Raw genomic sequence first — 11,990 nt, 5'->3', positions numbered from 1 at the left:
GTGTCACACGAACTAACGCAAAAAACATGATGGACCGTCCAAAGGGCTACACCCCAAGGAGGCGTGTTATCCCCACTTCTCTGGATCCTGACAGGCTAACGATAGGAGATAAAGCAAGCTACTTGGGACTAATTTTGGACAGAAAGCTTTCGTGGAAACGAAACTTTGGATGATAGGGTAAAGAAAGCAGCTGCAGCATTTTACTTGTGTAAAATAATGATGGGGCCCAGATGGAAACTTACGCCTCGGGTAGCTCACTGGCTCTACGCAGCAATTGTAAAGCCGATTATGACGTTTATTATATTGGTATGGTGGTCAATAACAGAAAAGAAATGCCCGATTAGAAGTATGGAAAGAACAATGCCATGTAAACGTAATTTTACACTTACTGCCAACAAAACTGTTTTTCAAGCAAATGTCAACGAAATCAGCTCTGAATTTGAGGAAATTCTCCCTACTAGTCGCCAGTAAGAAGGGTCATTCTATGATACTTAGGAAGTTCCCGTTTCTTCCCATAACCGCGGATTTTCAAAACCTTACAGGGCTGAATCTAAATCCGGTCCCTAATGTTGCCTTCCCCTCCAGAGAGCTGTGGGAAAGAGGCGTGGTGGACATGGTAGCAGGGACTAGCTTCTATACGGATGGTTCCAAACTAGATAACCAAGTAGGCAGTGGTGGCTTCCAGACCAGAGGCAAGGAGAGTAATCACAACAAGAAAAATATTTATATATACGGACAGCCAGGCGGCTTTGAAATCTCTCATGTTTCATAAGATCTCGTCAAAGACAGTGAAAGAATGCTTGATATCCCAACGGATCTAACATCTTATTTAACGATAAGCCTTCAATGTGTCCCAGGAAACAGTGATATCCCCTAGCAACAACAGGCACCACCCTACAACTAGGTTCTGGTAAGGAGGACATATATGTATATGTCTCTGGCTACTTGTAGATACTTAATCGACAAGCATGTCAAACTGAATGATATGAGAACTCTAGTAGGAGTACTAACAGGCCACTGACATGCAAGTATACTTGGAACGCCATATAACGACTATTGCAGAAGCTGTCAGGAGGTAGAAGAGGAGGAGACCATTAAACATATTTTATGCGATTTTACGGCTATTATAAAAAATTTAACATGTTACTTAACGTAGGTTCGTTACCTTGGCTAGACGTTAAGAAACGTCAAAGCTTTTACTGAAATTTTAACATTGTCTACTTCCCGTAACACTTTTTTCTTGGTTACCTTAACATTGTTTTAACAGAATAAACAATTTTTAATAAAAATTCCAATAAATGAAGTATATATTGGGTTGGCAACTAAGTAATTTCGGATTTTTTTTATTTAATCAAAGACAATTTTTTCATGGAATCACTCATTTTATACTGTAATGTATTGCCCAGTTTGATCAATGACCTATTGCCATCTTTCAGGCAGCATCATAATTCCACGTCCATAAAACTTCTGGTTTTTATTAGCAAAAAACTGAATCAGGTACGATTTGACATCATCATCATTATTGAAACTTTTACCATTCAAGAAGTTTTGTAAAGATCGAAACAAAGAGTAATCCGATGGTGCAAGGTCAGGACTATATGGTGGATGTGGCAAAACATCCCAACCAAGCTCCAATAATGGTTGCCGAGTGACCAAAGATGTGTGTGGTATTGCATTGTCATGATGGAATGCAACACCTTTTCGATATATAAATTCGGGCCGCTTTTCTTCAACTGCATTGTTTAATTTCGTTAGTTGTTCAATGTAGACAATTGATCGTTCGGTTGGGTGGTAAGAGTTCAAAGTAGACAATTTCTTTATAATCCCACCAAACTGATAACAAAAAATTCTTCGATGATCTTCGTTTGTTGGTTTCCTGTTTTAAAAATAGTTTAATTTAATAAACATTATAAAAATCAACAATTAAGTATAATACATAATACAACTTTTTTTCAAATGGCTAATTGACAGTAAAAGCAGAACAAAGTTGCTATCATTTTCTTAAGAGCCTTGTGCAAAAACTGATGTAAACAAACGCATGCCCGGGATTTTGCATCTCTCTTTAACACATGTTTATTCGGAATTGATTCACTATATATCTACATTGCTCACTCTCTTGCCTTTTCCCGTGTCATTGCTGATAATAAATCCATCAAAGCTGAAAACTGTTAGTTATAACAGAAAAGCTATCATAGCAGCAATTTGTTAGTTATGACTGTAAATTTATCACAAGTGAACAATTCTTTTGCGAAGTATATAATACAATTTTGATTTCTTTAATAAATTGAAAACATTTAATAAAAATTAATTATAATAATACACAAACAATGTAAAAAAGGAGTGCAACAAAAATATAATTAAATAATAAGTTATGAAAAGAAATTTACATTTGATTCCCTGCTTGCTTCACTCAAAAGCTCTGCTGTTCGTCTTTCTTCAGTTCATGTACATTTTAGAATTTAAAAATGCCTTAATAAAAATGGAAATTAACTAAATATTTAATTGGATTTGAAACTTAATAATAACTTACGTATATTATATTTGAAAACTTCTTTCTTATTTATTAATTTTTTTAACACGAAAAGAGTTATTGCACAAGAGCACGCACCACTTTTGGTTTATTGCACGGAATAACAGCTACATAGATACTTTACAACTTCTCGAAACTCCTATGGAAATGTGTGCCGTCTCTTTTCGACGTATATACTTGTATTAAAAAATTTGCTTTTGGAAAAATCGTAAACATTGACAGTTATTTTACTGTTCATTTGACTGTCAGTGGTGACAAGAATGCCGATTTGTCAATTGACGTATGTAAATGTATTTATTTAAAAATATTATAACATTTTTCTGTATATTTCACTAAAATAAATTAAGTTTATTTCACGAGTTGAGAAATGAATAGGACTTCATCTTCCATCATTGTGTTCGAGTAGAAAGTTAGGAAATCAATTAATGGGTGATGAATCTGAAACAAACACGTAACGGAAATTTCTTTAAAAGAAAAAAAACCGTAAAAAATACTACTCGTTTGAGATTTCTTTATATATTTGAATAATTGAAAGTAGGAACTGTTGCCCGAGTTATTTACATTCACAGTGAAATGAATTAGAGCAATTTTTAAACTAAATTTACTCAAATTATGAGAAATCATTATTGTGTTTTGTTGTATACGCTTACAAGTATAAGCGATTTTATATAGAATGCATTACAACTATATTGAGGAGTATGAAAAGAAATCGTTTTTGGACTATAATTAACATTTTTTATCTATTATATCGATATTATTAAACATCTTTAGCTTAAAAATAATAAATATTAACAATTAAACATAAATTTTTATAGAGATTCTTATATTATACATATATAATTAAATTATGTTTCTTTTCTTCTTATACTATTTAATTTCTATCATATATTTATACAATAATGTCTTATATAATAACAAATTATACATTTAGTTTAAATTTTCTAAATTAGATTATTTACATATTTTTCTTAAAATAGTATTAAAAACTACTGTCAAAATTTTATTTTTGCACTAAGTCTGAAAACTTTAGTTCGATATAGGGACACAAATTCTGTCATGATAGTTGTGTACTGTCTTAAAAGTAAATGCATTAATATATGAAGGATCCATGTTTGAAAATGCCCAATAAATTTTTGTCCCTGTAGACATTAAACATATGTTAAAATCTCCAAAAAATAGCACATTTTGATTACATAACTCAGAAGTAAGGACTTTCTGAAGTTCTACAATTAAATGTCTGACAGAGTAAGCTGAATTTCTGTATAGAACCAGAATATTAATACTAAAACATTTAAACAAAACCGCTTATAAAACCTTGCGGCCTAAATAAATTTTATTTACAGCCTCTGGTTCTATAGAGCTAGCAATACTATGCTCGTTCGGTTTTTATCTAAGAGATGGCGTTATTGACTATAGTACTAGTGTTACGTGTCGCATCATGTCATATATACGCTGAAAACGTGTTTATTCGCGCTAAAAGTTTGTCTTTGACAGTTTTTCGATTGATTTACTCAGTTCGTTGTGAGCGCTCGTCAAAGATGGACACCAACAAAGAGAAAATTCGCTATATTCTACAATTTTTTTTCGATCAAAACGAAAAAGCAGCCAAAGCGGCTGAAAACATTAATTTAGTTTATGGGCCCGATACTGTAAACGAACGTGTAGCACAAAAGTGATTTGCTAGGTTCCGTTCCGGTAATTTCGATGTCAAAGATGCACCACGCGTCGGGAGGTCTGCCGTCGAGAATTGCGATAAAATCATGAAAATAGTGGAAACAGACCGTCACGTGAGCACTTATTTAATTGCTGAGGAACTAAAGATAAGCCAGTGAACCGTTTGGAACCATTTGCATAACCTTGGATTCAAAAAGAAGCTCGATGTTTGGGTGTCACACGAACTAACGCAAAAAACATGATGGACCGTCCAAAGGGCTACACCCCAAGGAGGCGTGTTATCCCCACTTCTCTGGATCCTGACAGGCTAACGATAGGAGATAAAGCAAGCTACTTGGGACTAATTTTGGACAGAAAGCTTTCGTGGAAACGAAACTTTGGATGATAGGGTAAAGAAAGCAGCTGCAGCATTTTACTTGTGTAAAATAATGATGGGGCCCAGATGGAAACTTACGCCTCGCCGAGTGACCAAAGATGTGTGTGGTATTGCATTGTCATGATGGAATACAACACCTTTTCGATATATAAATTCGGGCCGCTTTTCTTCAACTGCATTGTTTAATTTCGTTAGTTGTTCAATGTAGACAATTGATCGTTCGGTTGGGTGGTAAGAGTTCAAAGTAGACAATTTCTTTATAATCCCACCAAACTGATAACAAAAAATTCTTCGATGATCTTCGTTTGTTGGTTTCCTGTTTTAAAAATAGTTTAATTTAATAAACATTATAAAAATCAACAATTAAGTATAATACATAATACAACTTTTTTTCAAATGGCTAATTGACAGTAAAAGCAGAACAAAGTTGCTATCATTTTCTTAAGAGCCTTGTGCAAAAACTGATGTAAGCAAACGCATGCCCGGGATTTTGCATCTCTCTTTAACACATGTTTATTCGGAATTGATTCACTATATATCTACATTGCTCACTCTCTTGCCTTTTCCCGTGTCATTGCTGATAATAAATCCATCAAAGCTGAAAACTGTTAGTTATAACAGAAAAGCTATCATAGCAGCAATTTGTTAGTTATGACTGTAAATTTATCACAAGTGAACAATTCTTTTGCGAAGTATATAATACAATTTTGATTTCTTTAATAAATTGAAAACATTTAATAAAAATTAATTATAATAATACACAAACAATGTAAAAAAGGAGTGCAACAAAAATATAATTAAATAATAAGTTATGAAAAGAAATTTACATTTGATTCCCTGCTTGCTTCACTCAAAAGCTCTGCTGTTCGTCTTTCTTCAGTTCATGTACATTTCAGAATTTAAAAATGCCTTAATAAAAATGGAAATTAACTAAATATTTAATTGGATTTGAAACTTAATAATAACTTACGTATATTATATTTGAAAACTTCTTTCTTATTTATTAATTTTTTTAACACGAAAAGAGTTATTGCACAAGAGCACGCACCACTTTTGGTTTATTGCACGGAATAACAGCTACATAGATACTTTACAACTTCTCGAAACTCCTATGGAAATGTGTGCCGTCTCTTTTCGACGTATATACTTGTATTAAAAAATTTGCTTTTGGAAAAATCGTAAACATTGACAGTTATTTTACTGTTCATTTGACTGTCAGTGGTGACAAGAATGCCGATTTGTCAATTGACGTATGTAAATGTATTTATTTAAAAATATTATAACATTTTTCTGTATATTTCACTAAAATAAATTAAGTTTATTTCACGAGTTGAGAAATGAATAGGACTTCATCTTCCATCATTGTGTTCGAGTAGAAAGTTAGGAAATCAATTAATGGGTGATGAATCTGAAACAAACACGTAACGGAAATTTCTTTAAAAGAAAAAAAACCGTAAAAAATACTACTCGTTTGAGATTTCTTTATATATTTGAATAATTGAAAGTAGGAACTGTTGCCCGAGTTATTTACATTCACAGTGAAATGAATTAGAGCAATTTTTAAACTAAATTTACTCAAATTATGAGAAATCATTATTGTGTTTTGTTGTATACGCTTACAAGTATAAGCGATTTTATATAGAATGCATTACAACTATATTGAGGAGTATGAAAAGAAATCGTTTTTGGACTATAATTAACATTTTTTATCTATTATATCGATATTATTAAACATCTTTAGCTTAAAAATAATAAATATTAACAATTAAACATAAATTTTTATAGAGATTCTTATATTATACATATATAATTAAATTATGTTTCTTTTCTTCTTATACTATTTAATTTCTATCATATATTTATACAATAATGTCTTATATAATAACAAATTATACATTTAGTTTAAATTTTCTAAATTAGATTATTTACATATTTTTCTTAAAATAGTATTAAAAACTACTGTCAAAATTTTATTTTTGCACTAAGTCTGAAAACTTTAGTTCGATATAGGGACACAAATTCTGTCATGATAGTTGTGTACTGTCTTAAAAGTAAATGCATTAATATATGAAGGATCCATGTTTGAAAATGCCCAATAAATTTTTGTCCCTGTAGACATTAAACATATGTTAAAATCTCCAAAAAATAGCACATTTTGATTACATAACTCAGAAGTAAGGACTTTCTGAAGTTCTACAATTAAATGTCTGACAGAGTAAGCTGAATTTCTGTATAGAACCAGAATATTAATACTAAAACATTTAAACAAAACCGCTTATAAAACCTTGCGGCCTAAATAAATTTTATTTACAGCCTCTGGTTCTATAGAGCTAGCAATACTATGCTCGTTCGGTTTTTATCTAAGAGATGGCGTTATTGACTATAGTACTAGTGTTACGTGTCGCATCATGTCATATATACGCTGAAAACGTGTTTATTCGCGCTAAAAGTTTGTCTTTGACAGTTTTTCGATTGATTTACTCAGTTCGTTGTGAGCGCTCGTCAAAGATGGACACCAACAAAGAGAAAATTCGCTATATTCTACAATTTTTTTTCGATCAAAACGAAAAAGCAGCCAAAGCGGCTGAAAACATTAATTTAGTTTATGGGCCCGATACTGTAAACGAACGTGTAGCACAAAAGTGATTTGCTAGGTTCCGTTCCGGTAATTTCGATGTCAAAGATGCACCACGCGTCGGGAGGTCTGCCGTCGAGAATTGCGATAAAATCATGAAAATAGTGGAAACAGACCGTCACGTGAGCACTTATTTAATTGCTGAGGAACTAAAGATAAGCCAGTGAACCGTTTGGAACCATTTGCATAACCTTGGATTCAAAAAGAAGCTCGATGTTTGGGTGTCACACGAACTAACGCAAAAAACATGATGGACCGTCCAAAGGGCTACACCCCAAGGAGGCGTGTTATCCCCACTTCTCTGGATCCTGACAGGCTAACGATAGGAGATAAAGCAAGCTACTTGGGACTAATTTTGGACAGAAAGCTTTCGTGGAAACGAAACTTTGGATGATAGGGTAAAGAAAGCAGCTGCAGCATTTTACTTGTGTAAAATAATGATGGGGCCCAGATGGAAACTTACGCCTCGCCGAGTGACCAAAGATGTGTGTGGTATTGCATTGTCATGATGGAATACAACACCTTTTCGATATATAAATTCGGGCCGCTTTTCTTCAACTGCATTGTTTAATTTCGTTAGTTGTTCAATGTAGACAATTGATCGTTCGGTTGGGTGGTAAGAGTTCAAAGTAGACAATTTCTTTATAATCCCACCAAACTGATAACAAAAAATTCTTCGATGATCTTCGTTTGTTGGTTTCCTGTTTTAAAAATAGTTTAATTTAATAAACATTATAAAAATCAACAATTAAGTATAATACATAATACAACTTTTTTTCAAATGGCTAATTGACAGTAAAAGCAGAACAAAGTTGCTATCATTTTCTTAAGAGCCTTGTGCAAAAACTGATGTAAGCAAACGCATGCCCGGGATTTTGCATCTCTCTTTAACACATGTTTATTCGGAATTGATTCACTATATATCTACATTGCTCACTCTCTTGCCTTTTCCCGTGTCATTGCTGATAATAAATCCATCAAAGCTGAAAACTGTTAGTTATAACAGAAAAGCTATCATAGCAGCAATTTGTTAGTTATGACTGTAAATTTATCACAAGTGAACAATTCTTTTGCGAAGTATATAATACAATTTTGATTTCTTTAATAAATTGAAAACATTTAATAAAAATTAATTATAATAATACACAAACAATGTAAAAAAGGAGTGCAACAAAAATATAATTAAATAATAAGTTATGAAAAGAAATTTACATTTGATTCCCTGCTTGCTTCACTCAAAAGCTCTGCTGTTCGTCTTTCTTCAGTTCATGTACATTTCAGAATTTAAAAATGCCTTAATAAAAATGGAAATTAACTAAATATTTAATTGGATTTGAAACTTAATAATAACTTACGTATATTATATTTGAAAACTTCTTTCTTATTTATTAATTTTTTTAACACGAAAAGAGTTATTGCACAAGAGCACGCACCACTTTTGGTTTATTGCACGGAATAACAGCTACATAGATACTTTACAACTTCTCGAAACTCCTATGGAAATGTGTGCCGTCTCTTTTCGACGTATATACTTGTATTAAAAAATTTGCTTTTGGAAAAATCGTAAACATTGACAGTTATTTTACTGTTCATTTGACTGTCAGTGGTGACAAGAATGCCGATTTGTCAATTGACGTATGTAAATGTATTTATTTAAAAATATTATAACATTTTTCTGTATATTTCACTAAAATAAATTAAGTTTATTTCACGAGTTGAGAAATGAATAGGACTTCATCTTCCATCATTGTGTTCGAGTAGAAAGTTAGTCAATTAATGGGTGATGAATCTGAAACAAACACGTAACGGAAATTTCTTTAAAAGAAAAAAACCGTAAAAAATACTACTCGTTTGAGATTTCTTTATATATTTGAATAATTGCAAGTAGGAACTGTTGCCCGAGTTATTTACATTCACAGTGAAATGAATTAGAGCAATTTTTAAACTAAATTTACTCAAATTATGAGAAATCATTATTGTGTTTTGTTATATACGCTTACAAGTATAAGCGATTTTATATAGAATGCATTACAACTATATTGAGGAGTATGAAAAGAAATCGTTTTTGGACTATAATTAACATTTTTTATCTATTATATCGATATTATTATACATCTTTAGCTTAAAAATAATAAATATTAACAATTAAACATAAATTTTTATAGAGATTCTTATATTATACATATATAATTAAATTATGTTTCTTTTCTTCTTATACTATTTAATTTCTATCATATATTTATACAATAATGTCTTATATAATAACAAATTATACATTTAGTTTAAATTTTCTAAATTAGATTATTTACATATTTTTCTTAAAATAGTATTAAAAACTACTGTCAAAATTTTATTTTTGCACTAAGTCTGAAAACTTTAGTTCGATATAGGGACACAAATTCTGTCATGATAGTTGTGTACTGTCTTAAAAGTAAATGCATAAATATGGGAAGGATCCATGTTTGAAAATGCCCAATAAATTTTTGTCCCTGTAGACATTAAACATATGTTAAAATCTCCAAAAAATAGCACATTTTGATTACATAACTCAGAAGTAAGGACTTTCTGAAGTTCTACAATTAAATGTCTGACAGAGTAAGCTGAATTTCTGTATAGAACCAGAATATTAATACTAAAACATTTAAACAAAACCGCTTATAAAACCTTTCGGCCTAAATAAATTTTATTTACAGCCTCTGGTTCTATAGAGCTAGCAATACTATGCTCGTTCGGTTTTTATCTAAGAGATGGCGTTATTGACTATAGTACTAGTGTTACGTGTCGCATCATGTCATATATACGCTGAAAACGTGTTTATTCGCGCTAAAAGTTTGTCTTTGACAGTTTTTCGATTGATTTACTCAGTTCGTTGTGAGCGCTCGTCAAGGATGGACACCAACAAAGAGAAAATTCGCTATATTCTACAATTTTTTTTCGATCAAAACGAAAAAGCAGCCAAAGCGGCTGAAAACATTAATTTAGTTTATGGGCCCGATACTGTAAACGAACGTGTAGCACAAAAGTGATTTGCTAGGTTCCGTTCCGGTAATTTCGATGTCAAAGATGCACCACGCGTCGGGAGGTCTGCCGTCGAGAATTGCGATAAAATCATTAAAATAGTGGAAACAGACCGTCACGTGAGCACTTATTTAATTGCTGAGGAACTAAAGATAAGCCAGTGAACCGTTTGGAACCATTTGCATAACCTTGGATTCAAAAAGAAGCTCTATGTTTGGGTGTCACACGAACTAACGCAAAAAACATGATGGACCGTCCAAAGGGCTACACCCCAAGGAGGCGTGTTATCCCCACTTCTCTGGATCCTGACAGGCTAACGATAGGAGATAAAGCAAGCTACTTGGGACTAATTTTGGACAGAAAGCTTTCGTGGAAACGAAACTTTGGATGATAGGGTAAAGAAAGCAGCTGCAGCATTTTACTTGTGTAAAATAATGATGGGGCCCAGATGGAAACTTACGGCTCGGGTAGCTCACTGGCTCTATACATCAATTGTAAGGCCGATTATGACGTACAGTATATTGGTATGGAAAGTATACAAAGGTAGTAGTAAGGGGCATTCTATGATACTTAGAAAGTTCCAGTTTTTTTATCATAACCACGGATTTCCGAAATCCTACGGAGCTGAATCTAAATCCTAACGCCTCGGGTAGCTCACAGGCTCTACGCAGCAATTGTAAAGCCGATTATGACGTTTATTATATTGGTATGGTGGTCAATAACAGAAAAGAAATGCCCGATTAGAAGTATGGAAAGAACAATGCCATGTAAACGTAATTTTACACTTACTGCCAACAAAACTGTTTTTCAAGCAAATGTCAACGAAATCAGCTCTGAATTTGAGGAAATTCTCCCTACTAGTCGCCAGTAAGAAGGGTCATTCTATGATACTTAGGAAGTTCCCGTTTCTTCCCATAACCGCGGATTTTCAAAACCTTACAGGGCTGAATCTAAATCCGGTCCCTAATGTTGCCTTCCCCTCCAGAGAGCTGTGGGAAAGAGGCGTGGTGGACATGGTAGCAGGGACTAGCTTCTATACGGATGGTTCCAAACTAGATAACCAAGTAGGCAGTGGTGGCTTCCAGACCAGAGGCAAGGAGAGTAATCACAACAAGAAAAATATTTATATATACGGACAGCCAGGCGGCTTTGAAATCTCTCATGTTTCATAAGATCTCGTCAAAGACAGTGAAAGAATGCTTGATATCCCAACGGATCTAACATCTTATTTAACGATAAGCCTTCAATGTGTCCCAGGAAACAGTGATATCCCCTAGCAACAACAGGCACCACCCTACAACTAGGTTCTGGTAAGGAGGACATATATGTATATGTCTCTGGCTACTTGTAGATACTTAATCGACAAGCATGTCAAACTGAATGATATGAGAACTCTAGTAGAAGTACTAACAGGCCACTGACATGCAAGTATACTTGGAACGCCATATAACGACTATTGCAGAAGCTGTCAGGAGGTAGAAGAGGAGGAGACCATTAAACATATTTTATGCGATTTTACGGCTATTATAAAAAATTTAACATGTTACTTAACGTAGGTTCGTTACCTTGGCTACACGTTAAGAAACGTCAAAGCTTTTACTGAAATTTTAACATTGTCTACTTCCCGTAACACTTTTTTCTTGGTTACCTTAACATTGTTTTAACAGAATAAACAATTTTTAATAAAAATTCCAATAAATGAAGTATATATTGGGTTGGCAACTAAGTAATTTCGGATTTTTTTTATTTAATCAAAG

This window comes from Bactrocera oleae, chromosome 2 (assembly GCF_042242935.1).
Source record: "Bactrocera oleae isolate idBacOlea1 chromosome 2, idBacOlea1, whole genome shotgun sequence".
Classification (NCBI taxonomy): Eukaryota; Metazoa; Arthropoda; class Insecta; order Diptera; family Tephritidae; genus Bactrocera; species Bactrocera oleae.
Note: the sequence above shows the minus strand (reverse complement) of the source record.